This window comes from Talpa occidentalis, unplaced genomic scaffold (genome assembly GCF_014898055.3).
Source record: "Talpa occidentalis isolate TD23 unplaced genomic scaffold, MPIMG_talOcc4v2.1, whole genome shotgun sequence".
NCBI classification, from domain to species: domain Eukaryota; kingdom Metazoa; phylum Chordata; class Mammalia; order Eulipotyphla; family Talpidae; genus Talpa; species Talpa occidentalis.
The window spans coordinates 43,714,464-43,742,073 of NW_026555331.1; the positions used below are offsets into that span (position 1 = coordinate 43,714,464).

The following is a 27,610-nucleotide window of genomic DNA, read 5'->3' on the forward strand; positions in this document are numbered from 1 at the left end:
ACAAAAAGAAACTTGAAAAACATTTATAAGGTAAATACATTTACATTCATATTTCTCTTTATTTACTTTTGTATACTTCATTCTGTGGCTGCCTAAAATATTTTGAACAGCTTTCCCACAGTTTGATAGCTCTCCACAAGTGAATCTCAAAACTATCAAAAAAATAAGCAAACAAATCAATACATTGATATTTCTTCACATCCATGTCACTATGATGTCAATATCAGATTTCAACTCTGCCAATCAAGATAGTTATGCAATTCTCATGGTTAGAAGCCAGTTGCAGGATAATCCAGACTAGACATGGACTAGACAAGTTAAGTGAGGTCATAATGGTGAGATGTCAATCCAACAGGATGAGTGTCATTACAAGAGACATCAGAAAAATCATGAGTCACCATCCCAGCAAAAGAAGGGGAGATCATTAGAACATGTTAAACACACAGAGGAGGCATCTATCTGCAGGCAAGAAAGAAATCCTCCTCAGAACCAGACTATGCTGATATCCTGATCTTGGACTTCAGTTTCCAGAGCCATGAGAGGTCTCTTTTTTTGTTGTTGTTTAAGCTGTACAGTTTCTACTATTTTGTAAAGTAGCCCAAAAAGACAATAAAATACTAATACTCTGGTTAACTTCAGAATCAGAGATAACAGTGAACAAATTACAACCTCACCATCTAGAAACTGATAACCCATACACAAGAAATTTTATTTTTCTAAGGTTGTGATTCCTCATCTATAAAATGATATTGTAATATAAAAATTATCTGTAACACTGTATAATAACTGCTCGATGGAAAGTTATGAGGATTTAACTATAGTTTGCAAATATTTGACATAAAACTGAAAGAATATAGAGTTCATTTTCAAGTTATTGATTATGTAATGAGTGATAATATTTTTGTGTATCTTTTCCAACTTTGCGTAGTTTGCTTTTTCTTTTTCTTTTTTTAAATTTTAAATTATTTATTTATGCATACAAGAACTGGGGTATAGGCCAGAGGAGTGGAGGGTAAGAGGATTCACCAGAGACAGAGTGGGGAGCAGAACAGGTGGATATACTGAAATACACTGCTGAGTGGAGCAACAGACAAAACAGAAAAGGTCTGCTGCACCATGTGGGTTAGCTTCCTGGACATGAAGCAAATTTATGCCTCAGTGGCTACAGATAGCTTGATAGCTTTGAGACTTTAGCCCTTGTGCCACCAGGGAGACCCCTTATTTTTATTTTCATTTGCTCTAGTTTTCTTGAACTGTTAACTAATTTACTTTTGTTCTAGTTTGTTAACGAAAGCTTTTTAAAAAGTTACTGCTTTTCTTACAAGTATAGCCTCAGTTGCATCATGTAAGTTTTGCTAAGAAGTGTTCTCACAATTTTTAAAATTTATTAATTTCTGCTTGGATTAAAAAAAAAATTTTAAAGATTTATTTATACAAGCACTGGGCACAGTCAGAAGCATGGGAGGGTGAGAGAATTCACCAGAGCCAGAGCAGGGAGCAGAGCAGACAGACTGAGGAAATACATTGCTGAGGGGAGCAGTGGGCAGCAGGAGAGGTCTTCGAACCATGTGGGACCCTCACCCGGTGGCCGGGGATCAAACTGGTGCTGCAGAGGCTGTGGGCAGCTTCGCAACCCAGCGCTCAACTGCTGCGCAACCGGGGAGGCCCTGGATTAAAAAAATTTTTAGGAGGGTTTTATCTTGGTTTTCATATACCTGACTTTTTAATTATGTGTTTATTTGGAATTATTTCATAATTAGTCAGAATATTGTTAGGGTACGTATTGAAAGTCTTTAAGTGAGTGATATGTATATTTGATCTATTTTTAAGGAAATTTATTTACATAACAATTATCTCAAGACTTCGTAAACATCCTCCACTGATTCTGGCATTTAGTATTATCAGAGAATTTGAAGGCTATTCTTTTATAGACAACCTGTTCATTTCTTATTTAGATCTGTGCTACAGATTTTCATATGTTCAGTTGACTTTCCTTTTACAAAGTTTAACCTGATACAGTAAAGTTTTTCCTAGAGTCTGTCTCATTCACTATACATTAGTAACATTTTTTTCAGAAAAAAAATTTCTTCAACAATAATTTAACATTTTTTTAAAAGATTTATTTATTTATTTATATAAGCACTGGGCACAGTCAGAAGCACGGGAGGGTGAGAGAATTCACCAGAGCCAGAGCAGGGAGCAGAACAGGCAGAAGGACTGAAGTACACTGCTGAGGGGTGCAGCGGACGGCAGGAGAGGTCTGCGAGACATGTGGGACCACCTGGCAGCTGGGGATGAAACCGGTGCTGCAGAGGCACCGGGCAGCTTCGCAACCCAGTGCACCATTGTGCCACCAGGGAGGCCCAATAATTTAACATTTTTAACCATAGTTTAATTATTCTTTTTTTCCCCTGTTGAACCCCTTGTAATTACACTCTCTGTAACTTATTTTTAAACTTTACTTTCTCTCTGCTATGATGGAATGTATATAAAGCCTATATTTTATACCATTACATCATTAAATTGTTTCTTTCTTTGGGAATCCTATTCTTTGATTTTCCTGATGAAAATTTAATTCAGACATTTGTTATTTTGTTTTCTTGGTTTCCTCTTTGTCCTTCCTTTTCATCTTATCCTGTTTAAACTTGATGGTTTTCCTTATCAAGGATATCAAAAGTTTTGTGAATTTTTATAGTTTATATAGTACCACCTCATTTTTAGAGCTGTCATTTTCTGGTGACTCTTCATTTTGACATGTTCTTTCTGCAGTGTGTTTACTCTTCTCATCACTAAGTTTTATTTGCAGAATCCAGATGTTGATATTGGCATTGCTTACCACTCTGATACTGGCTACACCAGTCCTCATTTTGGAGTCAGATTTAACCTGGTGAACAGGTAAACACACTAAAGTCCAAGCCTATTATCTAATGTCCAGTAAATATTCTCATCAGAGCAGAACTTCTTTACTTTTTTGTTTCACAGAAATATCTATCAGCATAGTGTATCATCAAGAAATCTTAAAAAAGTAAATGGAATTCCAAGAAAACAAATTAAAATAGAGGCATGTATTTTTAAAATAAAATATATATCATATACCAATAAATGTGCTTCTTCATTAATCATCAATACCGACATATAGCAAGAGATCTCAAAACAACCATAAATTGAAAGTATTCATGAACCTAAGAGATATGAAGCCACTAAATATATCAAATTTTAATGATTACTCTTGGGGAGAAAGTCAAAAGTCCTGCAAATATGACTCTGGTTTATTTACTGTATTTATTTTTGAAAGAAAAGCTATTTCTCAGCTATGAATTTTAAAAACAAAGATTTATTTTTCCCATCTAATTTAATTGTCTCCCTGAATTCAAATCCTAGGTTGGAGCACCTGCTGTGGTGTTATTCCATTGGATGTAACTGGAACAATCTATTTCCTAGTCTAACATTTTAAAACTCTAATTGAGTTCCATGAATAAATATGAGACCTAGAAATAAAGTTTTCAAACATCTCCAGTTTTCCCCTTATACATCATTGCTCATTTGCGGGAACTGGAAAAAATAGAACTTATAAGAAGAAAAGAATTATACTCTGCCCTTTCCAAAAAGTCACACCTTTAAAAGAGGAATGGATGCTCAATTTTCTGCTTGATACAGAGCCTTTGTTTCCAAGAACAGTTGAAAGTAATGATGAAAGAATAGAATACATTTCTACTGTCTACCATGTGATAAGGGCTGCTGCTCGATTTCTTGAAATTATATTTATGTTACCTATCAAAGGTTTGTTACCAAAGAATTCTACCATCATTTCTCTTAGTCCTTTTCCCATAACTGTCTTGACATTTTGGGAGGCAGTTTGAAAATAACTACATTATGGTTGCTATTCAAATGCAATCATAAACCTAAGGTATACCAATCTATTTTAATTTTACACTGATAGCATATCCACAGCTAAAACATAATTTTCAAGTATAGTTGATTTTTGAAATACTATCCTGTCTATATCATATTATTGCTTTATTATAAATATTAAAGTATTGCCATGAATAAAATAGATGAATTCTATCATTAAGAATAGAATAATGAGAATAGCTTTTCTATTAACATGTTCAATTTTTTATTTGATTGTTTCCCCTTGGCCAAAATACACACTTGTAAACTTAAATGTGTTTTAATACTGACACATGCACACACACAAACACATGCAATATTGTACATAGCTATTCCACATTTCATGCATGAATGCATTCTTTCAGTTATACATACAGAATAGATGATGGATGGATGGATAGATGGATAAATGATAATCGATAGTTATATTTTCAACTCTTTTCTTCTCATTCTAATTCCTATGACATCACTGAATGAGCAGTTAATATTGGAGAGAAAAAAAAACTTCCTTGTATTTTTAAAATTATGTGTGTTCTAAATTGCTGCATAGCTATCAACTAACCCTTTATTCTCAGTTTCTGCCTCATTACAATACACCCTAGGCTTGTTGATCTCTTGTCCAGCTCTAACAGAACCATAGAGAGAACAAGACTAGTAACAAGTAACCATGGAAACCAAACACCATAAGAGTTTGCACAGAATACAGGAAGTTATACTGCTGTGAAATTTCATTTAAATGAAATTTTCTGATTGTTTATGGATTTGGATTTTCTGGAAAAGAAAAAGGATCCATTCCTCAAGTCAATAGGTTATCCATCTAGTGCAGGAACTGTTCTTTGTACAGGGAAAATGATGGAATTCCATAAGACAAATATATTCAAAATTTTCAAAGAAAAAACAGAGCACCTATCTCAACTGAAAATACTTCTTAGCAAGTAGCAAATAATGGCCTCTATTTGCTATTGAGCTAAAGAAGATAATTCTGAGAAAAGAACAGCCATCTTAGAAACTCCATTATTAGTCTGACTCTTTAATATGTCTTTGCTGCTTTTTTCAATAGAGCTAGTGAAAATACCACAGAGATTACATAATCTTTGGGTGTGATACTTGGAAAATATATTGCCTTCTTTTTATAAATAATAATGTATATCAAACTATCTGCAAAATTAAACCAAACATATTCAGCAAAATATAATAAAAACAGTGTAGGGTACAAAGATGTTTCATCCAAATGATTTAAGAATTATGAAAGGTAGTCAAAGCTAAGGCAGACAGCAATTCAGGAATATTATTAACAATTTCTGGATTCCCACATATTTCTTTATCTAGACATTCTGCCTTATCCAAAATTTCAAAATACCTGAGGAAGAAGGTGCTAAATCTCTTTCCCCTTAAAATTTTTGCTCTAATTCCTATCTCCTTTGGGTATATTCCTTGGGGTATATTTTGTCTATGTATAAATATTCCCAAACATTGATATTTTTCATGTTATAGTCATCTTTGACAACACAAGATGCTACAACAAAACTATTTCTCAGACCCCACAGTGAAACATATTTCAGATTAAAAGTTTGAGATAAGTATTTTATAACAGTACAATATCTAGGAGTAGAAATAAAGGAGACCATGTAGTCCTCCATGAAGTGATGATGTCTTGATTATGATAACACCAAGGACCAACTACCCCAGAACTCATCAACTTAGGACTTTCTAAGGAAATGCTCTTAGAAATTGTTCAGACAGGAGGAAAGATAGGGTTAACTGGCTCTGATCAGTGTGTTTGACTGTAAGTACATACTTCACAGAAACTCCTCATTCTTACCAAAAACTCAGGTTCCAGGAGATACTTTTGTTACTCAAAACCAACTAAAAATAATTAAATATATTTGCAACACTTGTGCTATTTCAGATGGTGATGTGCTGAAGCATGTAGAATAAAGTTTTCACCCTCTAGGATCTTAAAGTGTAGTTGGCTTACTACCACACAAAAGTGAAGAGTATACGAGACCATGTAGGTAGAACAGAGGAAATGTGATGTGGAAATTTACAACAGGGAAGAAAAGTGTTGGATAGAAAAAAGAACACTTGAAATCTGTTTCATAGATAGGCAAGATGTCAATAAGAAAATGATTTTTTTTCTTAATATTCAAATTGAGATATCATTTTAAAAGTGTGGTTATTTAACAGAAATGTATTTTTAAAAACACATTAAAAGTGAGGAGTAGTGAATTTGAATTATCTTCAGCCTGTGATACAGATGATCTAGGAAACTTGGGATTTCATTGAAAAAGAAACAGATGTTAAAACAATTATTTTTTGTTATGTTGGATGTTTTTAAAATGCTAGCATAACAGTTGAATACTTTAATATTTGGTACCCAGATTTGTTTTCAAAAGCAAGACAATGAGAAAAAGAATGTAAACATGCTGGCAAAAGGATAATTACACATTGCACTTTTTTGCTGATGCTATTTTTATGAATCTTGAATTAGAAGGCCAGTTACATTTTTAATGCATCTTTTTGTTTTAACCACTAAAAGTGCAGAGTTGTTCATGTAAGTATTCTTTGTTACCTTACAATCCCTTCAATAAATTAAAGAAATCTAAATTAGATGCTATTGTCTTTGCAAAAATAACACTGTCACTAGAGTTTATGACAATTTCCAATGAATTGCAGAATATATTAATCCCATTTTAACTAAACCTTTTTTCTTTTCCTTTTTAAAAATTGCTATTCAAGTACCATTATTTTACATCTCTGCTAGTGATTTGACAGTTTAAGATTATCCACCTCAGGTGCAGTCACTGGATCACTCCCATCACCAAAACACCCATAGTCCTCCACCATAGTCCACTGTGTTTCCCCCGACCCATCCTCTTGTTTTCTCATTCTTTTTTTTAAAGATTTATTTATTTATGCATACAAGAGCTGGGGTACAGGCCAGAGATGCGGGAGGTAAAAGGATTCATGAGAGACAGAATGGGGAACAGAACAGGCTGACTGACTGAAATACACTGCAGAGGGAAGCAGTGGGCAAGGCAGGAGAGGTCTGCCGCTCCATGTGGGTTTCTCCCTGGCCAGCCGGGGATAGAATTCGTGCTGCAGAGGCTGTGGATTGCTTCATAGTGAGGTGCTTAACTCCTTGCATCACAAGGGAGGCCCTTGTTTTTTCATTCTTAGAGCATATTAGGAAATAAATCACTTTCATTAGTTAAATTGCACTTTCTAAAATATGTTTCATTGCAAATAGATTAAAAATTAGTAATTAATAAGTCACAATTGCCTAAAATTTAGTCATTATTTTTCTCTGTTCTTTCAACGTTGTATCCTCCATTGACAAAATTAGTTCTCATTACCAAATCTATAAGTTTCAGGAATTAACAGAACAGCAGGATGGAGGATAAAAACTTGATGTAATCATGTAGGTAGTCCACATCTTTATATTCTGGATGTGGATAAAAACAGTTTTGGATTTGGATATGGATAGAGATACATACTGATGTCTATGTCATTTTCAGATGTATTTTTGAGTTCAACTCCAGAACATGGTATTTGACATAATTTTTTTCCTTGAATCAATCATTAGTGTCTAGTCTCCCTTTATTCATCTTCAGCATGTGCTCCATTTCTAAAGACAAGATAACCAGTATGGAAAAGCTTTGAGGCAGGAGCTTCATTCACTGTAGGCATAATTTATGTCACTTGTTTCCCCTATGTCCTCATTATACTAATATCCAGCAAATCCCTTTATTTTTCTTTCAAAAGACAGAGTTGTAGTATTTATTCCCACCCCTCATACACATTGTTCCTGTGCTTTGAGTACCCTGTAGCTAGATGTTACAAGAATGGTACAAACACCACCAAGAACGACATTTGCTTTGTATTTTGTGTTTGTGCATATATGACATATATGAAATGTGACAATAAATGAAGTGATTAAAAAATATACTTAAATTAAAATGTGGGGAATAAAGATTACAACTGATTCAGAAGCCAAAAAAAGGGATTCTAGGAAGGATCTAAGATAAAACTAGTTTCAGATATGCAAATCCATTCTTCCTCTTTTCATTTAAGCTTCAAGTGCCTATTGTTCTTTTGAAATAACTTGTTTTTGAAAAGCTTCTATTCACAACATTGGTTGATATTTATTGATGAGGAGCTATTGTTTAAATTAACCAAAATTCACCTATCTATATAAGGTTAATATAGAATCATCTTAAGCTTGGGAGTTCAATAACTTTTAAGTAACTTTATTTCATTTTCCTACTAATATAAATAATCTTAAACAATGAAAACTGTCTTCTAAATACATTAGTGAAATTTGCTAAGGAAAATTCTGGAGATGGTAGATTATCCTCAAATATTTTGTTTTTGAAAATTTAGTTTTCTATATTCAAAGGAAAGTATATGAATGTATTGTTCCTTGACACACTTTATATTTCAACAAGGATTTTTTTTTTTTTTTTTTAGTTTACAACAGTCAGTTATGGTCAATGAAACTCTAAACTAGCTTTGTCCAATAGAAATATAACACAAACTACACGTAATTTTCAATTTTTTGGTCACTAAGTTTTAAGTAGAAAGAAAACAGAGATACCATTAAAGACATACACATTCTCTGCAACAATAATAATGTTGATGCAATGGTTAAAGTGAAATGCAGCGGAGCCTCTCTGGTGGCACTAGGGGTTAAGCACCACACTGTGAAGCAATCCACAGCCTCTGCAGCACGAGTTTGATCCCCAGTCCGCCAGGGAGCAGCCCACATGGTGCAGCAGACCTTTCCTGTGTGGCCCACTGCTCCCCTCAGCAGTGTTTTTCAGTTAGTCTGCCTGTTTTGTTCCCCACTCTGTCTCTGGTGGGTCCTCTCATGCCCCACACTTCTGGCCTGTACCCCAGCTCCTGCATGCATAAAAAAATAAATTCTTTTAAAAAAAGTAAAATGCAGCAATAAAGATTTACTAAGGAAAAGTATTGTAAAGTGCATCAGTTTTAAAATTAAATTAAATTTGAAACTGATGACTCCATTGCATTACCCACATTGTAAGTACTCAACAAAAACTGCATTTTGTTAGAAGCTACTATCCTGAAGAGCTCAGTTCTACCCTCCATAGGTGCATATTAGTGATTTTCCATGAAGGGTGCATATTGCTGTTGGAGATATATTATTTAAAGAAAGAGAATTGATCAATAAAAATATCTCCCCAAACAGAGAGACACTGTTGACCATCATTTACCAAAATGAATTAATCAGTTACAATAGTGCAGATATTTTTTTCAATTTTCAAAAGAATAAATTAGTTAATTTAAAATTATGAATGTAAAATTCTCTTATCATCCTGCCAATTAACATACTTTCAAAACCTTTTATTCTAAAATCCTATTTTCTCATTTAAACCATTTATCCTTGAAGGAATTTTACCTTCAGTATTTCACTGCACAGATTATTGAAATTCATCAGTAACAATGGCCATTTTATCTATTCTGGGTCATCAGCCTCCTACTGACTGCATTTTTTAATCCCTATTTCTCTGCACACCTCCAAACCACTCCTTGACAGAGAAAATGTATCTTCTTAAATTACAGCAAAAATAGAAATCAAGTAACAGAAATTTCCCAACTTCCTACCTCCACCCACAAATGTTTTATCACTATATACCACCTGACCTCTTCTTTTACACCTCAGGGAAAGAAGCACCCAATTCTCAAATTTCTGAAACTCTTCAAAAACCTTTTTGCCCAGTATCTTTAATCCTTTCTTTTGCTTTCTTATCTTCAAAGTATACTCATCTCAGCATTAAAACAAACACAAAAAAGCTCCCTACATTTAAAAAATTTTCCAGTATTTCCTACCCATCTCTTTCTACACAATTATCTTCCCAACCCCCCAAAAAATTTTATCCATGTTATATAACTTCATTCTCTTTTGATTCCTAGTTGCATGTCCACCTAACTTATACACAACTGCACTGAATCTGTGCTCAAAAAGGTCAATTTTATTGTTACTATAGCATATGTAATAGAGCAAAATGTTATTTTTCCTATATTACAGCAAAGCACTTTGAAGTACTTATTAAACTTTACCCCATCTATCTCTGTGTACCCTCTGATTACCTCTTCTTTCCTTAGCCTTCCTAATTTTGCTTTTTGCTAGATTTTTCCCCAAATATTCTGGGTACCCCTTTCAGTCTTTGCTATTAGACCTTATTTAACTTCATATTAATAAACTAAAAATTTTTGAAACAAAAACCTTTAAATAATGTACTAATATTAAAATATGAAAGTGAATATGATGGTTTTCTTCTAAAAGTCATCCAGCCCTGCTGAGTTGGTGGAAAAGATAATTCACCAAACCAGAAAAATTGATTTGCTTTACACAGAAGCTTATACTCCAGGAAACAAAGTCTGTATTCTTTAAATGTGTCCTGAGAGAAACTTATGTAAAAATCTTAATAGCGATAAAATCAGACTATTACCACACAATTGCACCATAAAGAATACCAGTCATGGATATAATCACAGAAAATTGCCAGACAATTGCAACATTAAAATGCATCAATCACAAATACAATCACACAAATGACTACAATCAGTAGTAAAACTTAAAGCAATTACAACTTTTTAAAGAATTATTATGTGAGAAAATTGTTTAAATAGCAATACCATGTTTCTAACTTTTAAATAAATTTAAAAGAATTTTTCTGATATGTGAAGCCTCACTAGTAGGAGGGCACTTTTAGAACAACCTCTAATTTCTTTCAAATGTCTTTTCCAATTAATTATCAATGTACCCAAGTATCTAAATCTCAATTTCCAAGAAAAGACAGCTCCAAAATGAAGAAATATAGTACACTTATATTAGAACATTTTAAGAGTGTCCTATAGGGAAAAAAAAAAAAAGACTTCTGAATTCTGCAGAGATGGCATCAAAATTATAAGCTATTTAAATTATTAGCTTTTAAAAAGTGACTTTCTAACTCTGCAAATAGGTCTGAGAAATTAATAGCTCCACATATAAAAAAGCAAAAAAATAACTTGAGGGAACATTAAATGACTGGAAGCTTATGAAGGAAAAGAAAGCACATAACTCACCTTACACATTTGAGATGACATCTGCAAAGGTTTTTCTTTATTTTTTTTGGTTTTTTCCTCTTTATCTTTTTCATTACTATTGACAGAGGACAGAACATACTTAGATAATTTTACTTCAAATCCCTCTACTTTTGAAAAAAAAAAATGAAAATTCTGATTTCTTGAAATTACCCAAGGTATAGGTAATTGCCAGTCACATTCTAGCAAGATAGTAGTCAGCTGTTAGAGCCATTGACTAAAACTTACAACCACATTCTAGTGCTTTCCCGAGGCAGGCAACCCATCCGGCCATGCCTCTGTCCTTCCTCCATATAGCACTGACATGAGGACTGTGACTAAATACACTAATACTTAAATACACTAATTCTAAAACTAAAGAGAGTGAAGAAGATGTGAGGAGCACTATCTGTTCAGAGGCAACAGATCCTACAAAACACAACCTCACAACACAAAGTGATCCAAACTTGTTCTATCAATCAAGCATAAAGCATGGGAAATATCCAATTTTTTTAAATTATCACATATTTTTAAATTTTAAATGTTTGGTATTATTTATTGTGATTTCTAACAAACCAAAATGTCTTGCTGATAGAGCTATTTTTCCTAAAAACACATGACTTCTTTACCCAAGAAGAAGAGAGTTGTATGTGAACAGGACAGGGCAGGAAAAGCTATAACAAAATGGTTATGTGTTACAAACTTGAGTCTACCAAGGCAGAGGACCACCAGCAGAATAAATGCCAGGATGAGTCATTGAACATTGCCATTCACAGAACCTAAGTCAAGATAATTCCTGGCATCAATCCTACATCAAGCTATAAGTTAAAATTGTGTATTTTCTCCTTTTTATGTCTCTTAATCCAATTAGGTCCTTATTTCCATATCAAGTCAAAGCTACTCTTATTGTCTATCAACTACACTGATGTAAAATAGGCTTTCAGGATCTATTTTGAGAAAGTGCAATTATATAATTAAATAAGCATATAAGAAATGTATAGTACATGCATGCTTACAATATATATACACATGAATCCATACAGTTTGAACAACTATAAATTGTACATTATCAGAAATTCCTTTAACTATCTTTTTTATTTCAAAAGGAAATATATTAAACACATAGCGATATTTAGATATATTATGCTTTTTAGAAAATTATAAATTCCTATACACTGAAAAAAGAACTAATACTTGGAACTGTAAACATAACTACTTCAGAGGCCTTCAAATAAAAAATGCAATTTCATCCACTTTTTCTCTCCAGAATTTTGGTGTTATCAGCTACTTAATGTCACGAAACAAGCTTGTCATGTTTTTCATGTTATGTTACATTGGCAAACATAACCATGTGCTCAACATTTTATGGAGCTTTGTTTATGTGCCAGGCACACATACCCAATACTTTGTATATATTATCTCATTCAATCCTTCTGGCAACAACTACTTTGATAATTCATCATTTCCCCTATTTTAAAGATTAGGAGATGGGCCTCCCCGGTGGCACAGCGGTTGAGCGCTGGGTTGCGAAGCTGCCCACAGCCTCTGCAGTGCCGGTTCAATCCCCTGCTGCTCCCCGGCCACCGGAGGAGGGCCCCACATGGCATGCAGACCTCTCCTGCCGCACTCTGCTCCCCTCAGCAGTGTACTTTGGTCCTTCTGCCTGCTCTGCATCCGCTCTGGTTCTGGTGAATTCTCTCACCCTCCCGCGCTTCTGACTGTACCCAGTGCTTGTATGTATGTATGTATAAATCAATCAATCAATCAATAAATAAATGAATCTTAGAAAAACAAACTTAAAGATTAGGAGATTAGAATTTAGAAAGGATGAGTGCAGCTAATTGTCAGAAAAAGTGGGATGCAAATCTAAATCTGACTCCAAAGCCTATACAATAAATGTCTTGTATAAAAGACTAAGCTATGTTATTTTAGCTTAGTTCTTAAGAAAAAATAATAATTCAACTTTCAAGAACACATTGCAATATAATTAAATACAGGCATTTCTATTAATTAACATTTCTGATTTTTATAATTGTATTGTTGTATATTGCAATTTTTGTGCTATATTTATAACTACTCCGATTTTGAAATTATTTTACATTATATGAAGGTAAAAAGCTGCTGATAATAAAACAAATAAAGCAAGCATAAAAAAAACTGAATGATAGAACTTCATAACACTAGGATGAATAAAGAAGAATGTTAATAACTATATTGCTATAAATATATTTTGAAGAAAGTACTTTATCTATCTTCAAAGGCATTATAGTTGATTAGTACTATTTTTTTTTAATTGGAAAGGATCTCTCCAGAGTCTTAAATAAGAAGATTTGGATAATACTTTAAGAGTGTATTCATTGTGCTCAACTTATCTTGAATTACAATATAAATCCTTAAAAAGAATATTGAGAGTTACATAAATACTATATAAATTCATTGCCACTATATTTGAAATATTCTACCTTGATATTTTAATCTTCATATATCATAGACCAAAGCTAATATAAAATAAACCAATATCAATAAGTATGATGAATTCTGATTGCTATTAATTTTGAATGATACTTAGCTTCCAGCAAAGACTCAAGATGAGGAAAGGCAAGAAAGCTGTTTAAAATGTAGGTTATTTCCCAAAACTATAAAAACATATACAAATATCAAAATGTAGAGATATATCACAATATGTTAAAGTACATTTAAGACATTTAATGTAAACATATAATATATATCCCGTATTGGTAATATATTTTAAATATTTCTATTTAGAAAATTCAGAAAAGAATTAGAATGTAACCAGATCGGAGGTTAGTAGAGTCTGAATATTGTAGTTTATACTTTATAAAAATACATGTATTAGGTTACTTGTTCTAAAATTATATTTTCAAACAAAATTTTGGCTAGACTTTGACTATGTTCTATCTTTAATAAAATGATACATGATGCAAATATGTCAAAATATCTTGTGTTTCTGGGTACAAGATAAAACATTGATTTTTTTGGAAATCAGGAGTCCTAGGTTTCAGTCAGAATCTTCAACTGTGTGTATTATACTTTTACTCTCTTTTGGCTTCCTCTTTTATAAAACTGTGATATCAGAGTTTTTTCACCTTTGAAATAGATTCTCAGATGTACCACAGAAACAATAGCAAGAGAATATTGTTAAGGTTAGATTGTTGGGTTGATAGTAATAGAAATCTGCCAAGAATAATTTACATAAAAATGAAACAGAGAGGAAAGGAAGGAATTTTCAACAATTCTAAGTTAATTGTAATCAGGGCCTAAGAGGCAAAAACCAAGTTAAGCCTCACATTCTCTCTCTCTCTCTCTCTCTCTCTCAATCACACACACCCCTCTCTCTCTCTCTCTCTCTCTATATATATATATATATATATATGTATATATATATAATTTTATTCTCCATCACATCCTTTCCTTTTTTATCTTTCTCTGCAGATGGCCTATCCATCTTTTCATGCTCATGATCAAATATGGTCACTACAATCTTATTTTAATATGATCTGATTGACTGAACAGTCAACTGGGGATTTTAGATTTCAAATCCAAATGCCCGGGAGACAAATCTTTGTCTGACCATTGATAGCCAGGCAATTGCCGTTATTTGGGTCATGTCCCTGTATCAGGACAAGAGCTGGGAAAAAAATAACGTTCAATTACCTTGCCTCTTCAAATATAATCCCTAATAATGATATACATAAATGATTTTAACACCATATAAGTGATTTTAATGCATTCTTGGGTACTGTGTATTGTAAGGGAGGAATTTGGTACCAGCTTTCTAAGTTTGTAGACCTATAAGGACCACCATTAACTGGTAATTGATACTGGTCATCTATAGATTTAAGATCCCAAATTTTAGGATCAGTCTTTAGAAATATGTAAATGGCTAAGTTTGCTGTGCTATGGCTTCCTTCCCAAAGACTCCCTGCATTACTGTAATCTAGAGAGAAAAACTGATTAAGCACTCTACTGAACGTTCTCAGATTTTACCTTTTAGGTACTTGTTCTAAATTATTCTACATTCTTATCTTACTCTATTTTTGAGATTATTATCTTTCAAATTTCAGGTTGCTTTAACTATTATTTTATATATAATTCAATGCATATATGTTTTGGTGGAATTTATTATCATGCCCTGTATCTCTGTTAGATACCACTGGTGATGCAGTGAAAAAATCAGCTCATACTCTTTTTTCCTTTATAAAAGAACACAGAGTTTAAATATCTGGTGCCCAAAGACAAGAAAATATTGACTTACACATCAAATAAATGTTAATTAATAACCTTGCATATGATTTCATGAAATTTGGGCAAAGAGACAGGAAGGAAAAACACAAGGATTAGTGCAGGGAAGGTAAATTGTAGATTCTGAGAAAGTTTACCTAACTCTTCTCTAAAAAGGGAACACAGAAAAAGAATTTCTTCTGGTCTTTGTCATTTCCTATGTAAGAACTCTCTTCTCTAAGTATCATAGACCAATGAAGAAAAATCTGAAAACAAAGTCTAACAGGGCAAAGTGAAATTTAATCTATGCTTCTGAGAATAAGCCACAGAAGTATTCCAACTTGGGCTTTCTATAAAGAAAGCCAATTTATATTTAAGCCAGTATAAGATGTGTCATCTTTCATCTGACTCAATGTTATATCAATTTTATCCAAGTAGTATATTCTCTCAAGTATTTTTAGAAACTTTCATTTTTTTTACTTATTTAATTTGTCCCTTTTATTTTATGTCCCCACTACCCAGGTATAAAAATACATATGGAAAAGAATGCACACAGTGATGACTTCATTGCAAAGGGCAAGGATATAAAAGAAAAAAGGATCGTTTTTCTAAAAGAAACAAAAAAGGCATGATAAAAGAGAAGACATCAAACTTCTTTCCTTGAAAAGAGAACTATCATTCTCTGTTCTCTTGAACAGAGAAACCTAATTAGCCATATAAAAAGTCTCACTCTATCTGAGACTATTTGTTATTACCAGTCTGGGTAAGTTTTTAAAAAGACCAAATCAATAAGAAACCAGACTCCACTAAAAAATATTAGAAACAATGAATCAGTACAAGAAAATGGCAGGAAACAAAATCAATTTATGAAAATCAATTGCATTCCTATATGTAAACAATAAACTAGAAAAGAATGAAATCAAAAAACAATTCCATTTATCATTGAACCAAGAAGATTAAATATGTAGGAATAAACTTAATAAAACAGGTGAATGACCTGTACAATGAAAACTATAATACATTATTAGGAGAAATAGAAAAGACATAAAGAAATGGATATATATATATATATATATAGAGAGAGAGAGAGAGAGAGAGAGAGAGAGAGAGAGCGCTTATGAACTGGAAGAATTAAAATTGCTAAAATGGTGACATCCAAATTAATATATAGATTCAATGCAAGCCCTGTCACTATTTCAGTGTCATTCTTCAAAGAAACAGCACAGAGTACTAAAATTCATATGGAGTCACAAAAGATCCTGAGGAGACAAAGCCATCCTGACAAAAATGAGAAAGGACAGACATATCATTATAGTCATACAGATGAACGGAATAGAACTGAGGTTCAGAAATCAACCCACACTTACATGTTAACTTATGACAAAGGAGTCAATGTCTTCTTCAAGACATTGGAGAAAGTCTCTTTAACAAATGATGTTGGTGAAACTGGACAGCCATCTACTAAAGAATAAAACTAAAATCACTACCTCACATCATATATAATAATAGTATCACAAAAATAGATTAAATACAGATGCAAGACTTGAAACCATAAAATATATTGAAGAAAACATAGGAAACACATTCCATCATGCCCTTGGGTTCTCTATTCCAACAAGAAGAGAAAAAATGTTAAACTCCAATCAAATGAAGAAAAAAAAATTAGACTTAAATTTCCAATATGAAACCATTTGAGGTTCACCATTTGTGAACTATTAAGATGCTATCAAGATGGTGCTCTCTTTTATTTCAATTAGTGGTAATAAATTTAGCTTAATTAGCAATTAGCAGAGTTTTACTAATAGACAAAACAAAATAATATTCTTAATGTAGGCTGGATCAAAAATACCTAATTAAGTATTTTATTTGTAAAACTGGTAGAATTTACATATGGATTCTATATTAAATGATTTTATTTTTCTGTCACATTTCTTCACTATAATTTTACTATAGTAATGTAAAAGCATATTGGTTTTTGAAAGCACACAAATTATTTGAATAAGAAAAATAAAACATGATTAAATATTATCTTTTGGCAAATGTACTTATAACTCATATATATTTGAATTACTCAAAATAAATTGAAAAAAATGCAGAAAACTATGCATTGATATAAACTAAATCGTACTTTAAATTTCACAAAAATTAGATTTCTAACATTTGAGTTACTTTTGTTTTTGTTTTTTGTATCTTTAAATCTTAGTTCTACATTAGTCAATAAATTCAAGTATATTTATATTTTTTGAAATTGGTTTTAAAACTTTGGCATCGGGCCTCCCCTGGTGGCACAGTGTTTGAGCACTGGGCTGCGAAGCTGCCCACAGCCTCTGCAGCGCCAGTTCAATCCCCAGCCACTGGCGAGGGTCCCACATGGCACGCAGACCTCTCCTGCCGTGCCCGCTTCTCCCCTCAACAGTGTATTTCATCAGCCTGCCTGTTCTGTTCCCCGCTCTGGCTCTGGTGAATTTTCTTACCCTCCCGTGCTTCTGACTGTACCCAGTGCTTGTATGTATAAATAAATAAATAAATAAATAAATCTTTAAAAAAAAAAAACAAAACAAAACTTTGGCATCTCAAGTCAAAAGTGATTTTTAAGTAGTCTTGGAAAAATCCCTATAGATTTTGGTTCTTCAAAAAAATTCAGGTAGAAAATTTTGAGATTTTTTTTCTAACCTCCTTGAACCAAAATACTTTCCACTTGGCATATGTTAAAACATTTATGAGAAATTGTCTTTGACCAAGATGCGAAAATATCACTTTTAAGCATCAGCACGTCTCTCTCTCTCTCTCTTTTGCTTACCTTATATGACTCACTTAATGGATAAATTGCTCATGCCCTCTGTTTCCTGCTGATTAGAAGTTGCTACTAGCATGATGCACATGAGAAAAATTGCAAATGTTTCTCAGAAACCCACAGAGCAATGTTTTTCCAACTTTGCAGAACAGTGCCAAAAATATCTATCTGAACCACAGGCACCTGGAATGAATATCAGAATATATTGCAAAGTTTTAAATTAACATCATTTCATTTTTTTCATTTCATTATAGAAACTACCCACTTGCAAAGTAGTCAATTGAGAAACACAGCTCCCAATATCATCTAAGGAAAAAAAAAAATCCAGCAAAATTTCTGAATCTTTGTGCTAAGGTTGCTGTATACAAATATGCAGTTAGTTTCTGTTTTGTATGGGCAATGATTGGGATAGTATATGCACAAAAAATGGAGCTATTATCAGTGATAAAAAAGAATTCAAGCTATTACTTAGTATACATGAAACCTGACCTAGGATACTATGAAAAGTCAACTGAAAAAAGAAAAAGGCCAAAAGAAATACCAGCGTCAATATTAAAAAGAGGAGTATAAAAGCATAAGAAGATCAGAGTTTACAAATCAAACTGAAGATGTGCTATTTTTTCTGAATATTTTAGAATTCATACTTTAGGAATGTCAGGACTTATTTAGATAAACCTAATGAAGCTTTCAATGGATGATGGCATGTAGTTTGCTAAAATTTCTACAAATTTAGTTTGGTCTCATGTCTGTGAGTTTCATAAGTAGTTTCATAACTCATAACTTACGAGTTTCATAAGTATTCCTCTGCAATGAAAACACTTTTCTAATTAACATTTGCTTTTTCTCTAACAACAAGCTTATGACTGATTTCATAAAGCCTCTCTGAAAAGTCTTGACCGACCATTCAAGTAATCTTTATGTCATAGAACATAACTCTTTCACAGAGTCCTGGCAGTATTGAGCTATTTTTCTGTTTTAGTACATATCCTTGAAGGAGTTGTTACTCAATGAAATCCTTACAACACTGTATAAGACCCTAATAAATAGTTGTTAATGAGCATGTTAAAGAATGGGTAGACAAACGTCTCTCTCTGCCATACTTCTATGTCAAAAGCACCTCCTCTTACTGATGCCACCAACAATACTCTAGAGTCTAAAATGCGTAAAAGTTTCCGTCATTTTAATCAGTGGTCTCTGCACAAGTTAGGGACATCACTCTCTTTTTCTTTTTTCACATTTATCTTACACAGGCCCCAGAATACTGTAGACTCATATTATCAATACTTAACATTTAGAAAGCAATACTTTCTAACATATATTTTTAAAATTTGTACTCCACGGTACTCTGCCACAAGTGCCTGAACAAAGAGAAGGGGGGAAAAGATACCACTAAGGAGAAAGCTTAGTATCATCAACACAGGCCCCAAATTGATAATTTTCTTTAATTCTGGTGTATTCTCAGCTTTATTATTCTGACTCTCTTTTTCTTAGAATAAATTTTTACTTAGAAACCTCCTTATATCTTATGCAAATAGGCTCCACATTTTCTCTAACCATAACTACACACAAATGACCTTGTGTGGCTACTATTTAGGTCATGTCCAAATTCTTCTTCCAGAAGTGATATTATTAAAAACTGTAATTATCTTCACAGTTAACAAAGTACCATCATTCTAAGATTTACATTTATACTTCTCCTTTCATAATAGCAGAATCCTTTTTTATCTGACATAAATATGTTGTTGATGACTTTTTGGGGTCCCATTTGCTTGTAAGATTGTATTCTAATCATTTACCTTTAGTCTGTTTACCTTTGGAGTGCAAATGTTTTTCTTGGAGACAAAAGAAAGGGGTTTTTTGGTTTTGTTTTCTGATCCAAATGGCTAGCCTATGCCTTTTGATAGGCAAGTTCAGGTCATTTACATTATCAGTGATAATATATCAATAATAGAATATATTAAATATCTATTCTCTTAGCAACGTTCAAATATACAAAACAGTATTATGAATTATAGTCAGCATGCTACACATTAAATCACTGTGACATTTATTACTGGAAGTTTGAATCTTTTGACTTCCCTCATCCATTATATTTACATCCTATCCTCAAATTTAGAAAGGTTTCTAACTTTTCTTACATAAGAAATTATGATTCTTTAAAAAAAAGAAATTATGATTCTCTCATCTATATATGTATTTGTTTATATGTTTGTAACCACATTGTTGGGATCATTATGAAAATATTCAAATTTTGGAAACTTACTGGTATATCAATAGTAAATCAATCATGTAAAGCTAGAGAAAAACATAAGTATCAAAAGTAAATACAAAATACACAAAAAGATGTAACAGTGGATACAAACTTTCTTTTACTTTTCTCTATTGGACCTCATGATAATGGAAAATTATAGGTATTAGATAAATTTTCTCCTGCCCTAGAAGTATGCATTTTTAGAAAGAAGAGCATATTAGATATTCCCCTTTCCATTTACCCTCATTCACTCTTTCTGTGTCACTTCCCAGATTCTCTCCTATAAAGAATTCACTCTGTAACTCTAGTCCTTGCAACTTATTGCTTTGAAAGTTAAATAATGCACAGAGGGACTCCATATTTTCAGAAAACGTAGGTCCTGCACACTCAGCAAGACCACGTAACATTTTAAAGAACCAGTGTCTTCAGTATATTTGTGATTACATTTTATGATGTATTCACCGAATAGGCTTGTTATATATTAGGTTTTATATCTTATCTCAAATTCTATTTACATGACTAGCTTTCTGGCATTTAAAGTAGAAAGCATAAATTTAGACCAAGGTTTTATTATGCGTTAACTCTGATACATTGTCATACCATGCATATTACAATAAATATCTCAAAATGGATTTTGTTTAAGAAATCCATTTTAATTAGTGGTACATATATACACAGAGAGATAGATTTTTGTATGCTATATTTATTTTAGATCATTTACATAAATAGCTAAAACTGCATACCATTATATTCTCACTCACACATATGCATATATTTAATCAAATTTTAGAGCCCATTTCAGATTATTTTAAACCACTAGCTCTGACCAGGACTAAGCAGAATAAGCACACTTAGATAAAAGTAGAATACATGCACTGAATTCTTTTCCTCTCTTCTAAAGTTATCAAAGTAAAGTTTTCAAACTTGGACACCATTATTGTCCTTTAACTTTCATGACTGTGCTTTTTTTTCTAAACCCAAGACTATAGTAACTTCACATTAATTTCTTTCTCATATACAGGTGATTTGAGGATGCAATGTAAAGAGGACAAAGAATTTCCTTTTTTGAAAGACTATACTGAGGGCCTCCCCTGGTGGCGCAGCAGTTGAGCGCTGGGCTGCTAAGCTGCCCACAGCCTCTGCAGCACCAGTTAGATCCCCGGCCACCAGCGAGCGTCCCACATGGCACACAGACCTCTCCTGCCACCCGCTGCTCCCCTCATCAGTGTATTTTGTCGTTCTGTCTATTCTGTTCCCTGCTCTGGCTCTGGTGAATTCTCGCACCCTCCCATGCTTCTGACTGTACCCAGTGCTTGTATAAAATAAATAAATAAATCTTTAAAAAAAAAAAAAAAGACTATTGAACAGTCATTCTCCATATAATGACTCATTTCACCATACAAAACCTGTGGCCACTGAAACTGTTTTTATGGATATAATTAATACTGCATTTGAGATGATATATTGGGAAAGGAATTGAGGTTATAGAAACAAAGGAGTACGCCAATATGAACCTGAAGGAACTTCAAACCTTTTCTAATATAATTTTGTCCTTATTATCCTTGCCAATTTCTTTTATCCTCTAATGAAATTACTCTTCGCTTTGAATCTCTTTCACTTACACTACAACTTCCATGAACATAATGTATACATCCTTCAAAGTCTATATCTGACTATGTCATTACTTTTTAAAAATCTTTTAAAAGTTCCTTTACACCATATGGACAAGATAAAATGTGTTAACATGTCCCTTCATTATATATGTGTCACTTGTCAACCTGCCATGTTTTCCTCATTTATTCATACATTATATTCATTCAATAAATACCTATTTCAAATGTCTACACTGACAGGCAATGCAACTGTGATTTAGAATACAGTCTCAGGAAGCTAACAGTAAAGATTTTAAAATGTTACTCTGGGGCCTCCCCAGCGGCACAGTGGTTGAGCACTGGGTTGCAAAGCTGCCCACAAGCTCTGGGCCTCCCCAGTGGCGTAGCGGTTGAGCGCTAGGTTGCAAAGCTGCCTGCAGGCTCTGCAGCGCCGGGTCAATTCCTGGCTGCTGGGCAAGGGTCCCACATGACGTGCAGATTTCTCCTGCCACCAATGCTCTCCTCAGCAGTATATTTTGTCAGTCTGCCTGTTCTGTCCCCCACTCTGACTCTGGTGAATTCTCTCACCCTCCCGCGCCTCTGACTGTACCCAGTGCTTGTATAAATAAATAAATCAATCCTTTTTTTATTTTATTTTAAAGCTTTTTTTTAATTTATTTTTATTTATTTATATAAGCACTGGGTACAGTCAGAATCGCAGGAGGGTAAGAGAATTTACCAGAGCCAGAGCGGGGAGCAGAGCAGGCAGAAGGACCGAAGCACACTGCTGAGGGGAGCAGCAGGCGGCAGGAGGGGTCTGCGCGCCATGTGGGACCCTCCTCCAGTGGCCAGGCCTTGCAGAGGCTGCGGGCAGCTTCGCAACCCAGCGCTCAACTGCTGCGCCACCGGGGAGGCCCTAAATACATAAATCTTTAAAAAAAATAATAAAATAAAATGTTACTCTGCCTAACAGCTGTGTAAATCTGGGCAAGGTAAATCTTACAAACCTTAGGGGGGGTTTTGTTGATAAAATGTAATGGGAATATGCATTACTGTATAGGGTTATAAAGAGATTAAATGATATAATCATGCTACATATGTAGAGTATTGCCTCCTATTTTATGAGCATGCAATAACTGTAGATTATCGTGGGTTGTAATGGACTTGGTTTCTAATGGGTCATTAAGTAACATACTGAAGAGAAGCAAAGATGAATGTCAAAGTTGAATTAGGTGCCAATTCTGAGAGCTCTATTAATAGATGATATTGGTTTGGAGTAGATGGTAGAGAGAAATGAACATAGCATATGTTATATTTAGCGATAGATTAGTTTTGTGGTATTAGGAAGAGGCAATATCAAGATTCATTTTCAATTGTTTGAAGGAAGACTAGGATGAATGAACAAACAAACCAGACCAAGAAGCAGAGTAGAGGATTCTGCGGTTGATTTTATACTCTGAACTTGTATGTCTTTGGGTCATCAAAGGATAGCTGTCAAGTAGGCAACTGGATATATTTTATATTGGAAAGCATAGTAAATATACTATTTTATATATATATACACACTATATGTACATACTATATATATATATATATATATACACTATATATGTATATGCATGTATACATGTATATACTCTTCACAGTCAACAGTGGAGCTTCATCTTTCAATCATGACCTACAGTTTACATTTCAGTAACACTGGTCTTTTAAATGTCCCATAAGTTCTATAAAATGTGAAAAACTTTCTTATGTCTCTTATCATTGTATCCTTTTTTCAGAAATTTTCTTGCCTAATCTTCACTTAGACACCAGGGTCATATCTTTAAGGCTCATCAGACATAAAATCACCTCCAATAATATTATGTCATAAGCAGGCTACTTAGTCTACAAATTTATTTTCATTATTCCTTGAGGTTTCCCTTGAGGTTAAATGTGGCTATGTAACTTAGTTTTGGACAATAGACTATGTCCTACTTCTGGCCTAAGCCATTTTAAAAAAGACCTCCAGCTCTTGTCCCTAGCTGCCTGCCTGACACATATGACCCAACAATGGACTCCGTGGTAGTAAGCAATAGAAAGGCTTATAAAACAGAAACCTTTGAAATACCAAGTGAAAGAGGCCCCACCAAGTACATCAAATATATAGAAATGAATGAATAAATACACGTATCACTGTGTTAAACCACTAATATTTTAAAATTATTACAGTATTTAGCCTACCTTCCTAATTTTCATTGACTGTATTAACCATTCCTCTATGTTTACCAAACTCCATGGCATATTTATATCATTTTTATTTCCATATGGGATTCCATATAAATTTATATGCCTATGTCATAAAAAAACTACAGGTTCTAAGAAACCTATGTTTTTCTCTTCTTTTTATCCCTTGATTCCAACATGGTGCCTGAACCAGTTGGTTCTTGGTAAACTTTTCTAAAATGAGAAGATAAATCAATTATTCAGCTCATTCATCCAAAATGTTCATGATGCTTTCCCCAAGACTAAGTTGATGTAATAACATAAATTAACTCCTGGGCATTATCAGAGTTTAAATTCCTTAAGTCATTTATTAATTTCCTATTTTTGTCTTCCTGGATGTCCTCTCTAGTATTTACAAACCTTGAATAATTGAAAAAATCGATTATTATTCCAGTATTTAGTTATTAAATAGATTTTGATATATTAAAATTTACTGTTAGGATATAACTGTTCTTTATGAAATACCTTCATTTCATTGCTGACTTTTTTCTTTCCACATTAACAAACATTCTAACTTCCTATTTCCTCTAAAGGAATGAATCTTTAATATCCTTTAGATAAAACATATCTTCTGATTTTAGATTTCCAAAGCTATTCCATTTTGTTTAAAAAATGAACAACAAATAATCTAGTCATAAATATTGCAAACAAAAATTATGTTCTATTTTTCCTTAGCCTTGATACCTTACTGTTTTCTAAATTCAGCTTGGCATCTTAAAGTGCCATGAAATAATTGGAGGGATCACAGAAGGCTACCCTTCTCCTTGGCTAGGGAACAAGACATGTCAGATCACCATATGCTACCCCTACACTTCAATGCAACCTTATGAAAACTCATAAATTTCCAACTTCAGCGTTTCTAAGCAACCACTTTAATATTTTCAGCCACAAATTGGATGAAGGCCCCAGTGAAAGTACACATAAAAGAATTCATGGAAAGAACCCTGGGAAATGCTATGTGCACTCAGACAAAAAAGAGGGGAAAGTATGTTTCCTCAAAGGATGTCTGCAAGTGGCAGGTGAGTTTCAGTCTTCACAATTAGTGAGAGTTATCTTGTGACAGCAAATGCTTTAAATATAAATAATTAAAAATGAACATTAATGCCAAACTTTGTTCATGTCCCATTGGTACATTTCTTATTTTAGTACATTTATGAGTATAAATGACAAACATGTGGATATAAAATAATTATTTTGCCTCTAGATCTGAATAATACTTTTCATATGCAATTTCATAAGCATTTAATATTTTTCATTTGCTTACTTATATCATCAGTGTGATATAAAGATATCTGAATTTTATGAAGACTTACAATATAAGAACAGAAATAAAATATACAACTTTTAATTTTGTCACCAAGATTTATCAAAATATAGTAAGCAGTGGAAAAGAATAAGTAGTGAAAGTTTCACTAAAGAAACACTGGTTCAAAGATTGGTATTTGAGAATCAAGTTTGTAGGCAAAGTACATGACATCTAAAACTTAGTCACCTACTTCAGAATTCTAATTTACCACATATAAGCAGTACGACCCGAGTCAGCAGGATTACCCAAACTTTCTTTGTTCTAAAATGGAGATCAGAATACCTATCAGTATTATTATAATGAGTTAATAAAAATACACATGATGTTCTGAGCTACTATTAATTAATGACTATTATATATTGATGATTGACTTGTAGCTCCCTCCTAAGGACCTAACTTCTTTTTTTTGGGAAAAATAATGTGAAGATATTTAATTCCTCTAAACTTAACTCTGTCTTTCCAAAAATGCCAGTGGGAAATTCTTCAGGGTATGTGCTAACCACTTACTCTTGCACAGCGTTCAGACAAGTTTTCTTTCTGCTGTCATTCATTGTACTCTAACATATCAAAGGCCATCGGTCCTTCTATTTTTTTTTTCCCCCAGAGACTCTCTGAACACAGCAGTAATCAAGCATACCAAGTAGGTTAGTAACATATAGAACTGTGACATATCCAGCAGCTATCTTCACACAGAGCACTCTCCCCCTCACCCTTGGCCAAAATTCTGTTCCATTATGGACTGCGTGTGTTCCCAGAGCAACACAGCAATGCCTCTGGCCCTTAGTGCTTTGCCGCTGGCTCATCTTCTCATGTCTACAATTATTGATATTTTATGAGAAGTGTCCTACAATAGATTTTAACTCTACTCTATTTATTACCACCCAGAAGTCAAGAGTACAGCCATTCAGAAATGAAGAAACACTGTGACTTCTACAGTGTTTGCCTTTGCAATATCTTTTCATATGAATTTCCTCAGATTCTCAGAATCATCCCGAAAATTAGACTGGGCAGGTGCATAATACCCCAAGAGAATGTGAATGACTTACCCAAAGCCACAAAGCATGTTGAGGTCTGACTTGTGTTTCCTCTGCTAGGGAGTATCTGTTCTAAAACATACTTTTTTTTATAAAATAGTATCTTATCGGTAACAGACATTTCACAATATGCCAAGAACATATGGTATATTGTGAGTTTTGCTTTGTATATAATATCTAATTTTAATTTCTTTGCAATCTCAAATTATATGCAAAGGAAAAGATTAAATTAAATGCAGCAGAAAAATGCCATTTTGATTGCTGCCATGAGACTGTATATTGCTGAAAATAATTGTGATGAATCATATAGCCTTTTATCTTGTGATACAGTGATATATAATAAGATATATATTTGGTCTTTGTCTTCATTTTTGGCACTGAGCTACTTAAAGCCTTAGAATTTTCTAAGTGATAAGAACAGTAAAAATGTCTTGTTATTCATAGTAAGCCCCATTCAACCACTTCTTAGCTTACATTAATGAGGTGACTTTTGAAAACATTTAAGGATGGGGCTGGTTCCCAGGGGAGCAACAATATGATCACAGGGTTGAAACTCTCTCTTCTACTCTCAGATCTCCTGGGAAGGATAAGAAGATGCATTGAATTCAATAAAATACAACACCCTTTCATGACAAAAACACTCATCATACTGACTAGAAGAGAATTTGTTAATCTGACAAAAGGAATCTATGTGAAACTCACAGTTAACATCATATTTAATGGTGAAAGAATGAATACTTCTTCCAAGATCAAGAACAAGATGAAGATGTCTGCTCTCATCACTTCTATTTAATATTGTACTATAGGTTCTGGCAAGAAAGGAAATTAGACAAGAAAAGACAAAAGCCATCCATACTGGATAGGAAAAAAACAAACCTAATGCTATTTTCAAATTTTTTTTTCTATTTATCTATCTGTAAAATTTAAAAACCTAATAGAACTAATAAATTAATCAAGATTGCATATACAAGATCAACATACAAAATTTAACTGTATTTCTCTAACGTGGCAAAGAGCATTGCTAATATGAAATTAAGCTAGCAATTCATTTTAAAATAAGGTTAAAAGAGAAAAGTAGTTAGGTGTAAATTTAACAAAATAGTATAAAACCTGATACTGAAAACTGAAAAAACACTGTCTATAAAA

At 33.2% G+C, this 27,610-nt stretch overlaps 1 long non-coding RNA gene across 2 annotated transcripts; it reads left to right on the forward strand.

Moving 5' to 3' along the window:
* The first annotated feature begins 367 nt into the window (after window positions 1-367).
* Window positions 368-27,610, forward strand: LOC119240379 (uncharacterized). 2 transcript variants are annotated; one of them, XR_005124124.2, is made up of 3 exons: window positions 368-542; window positions 25,010-25,143; window positions 27,037-27,610. It is a non-coding gene; the product is annotated as an uncharacterized LOC119240379 (long non-coding RNA). The 2 variants fall into 2 exon arrangements; XR_008550618.1 differs by lacking the exons at window positions 25,010-25,143; window positions 27,037-27,610 and adding exons at window positions 15,745-15,985; window positions 21,289-21,573.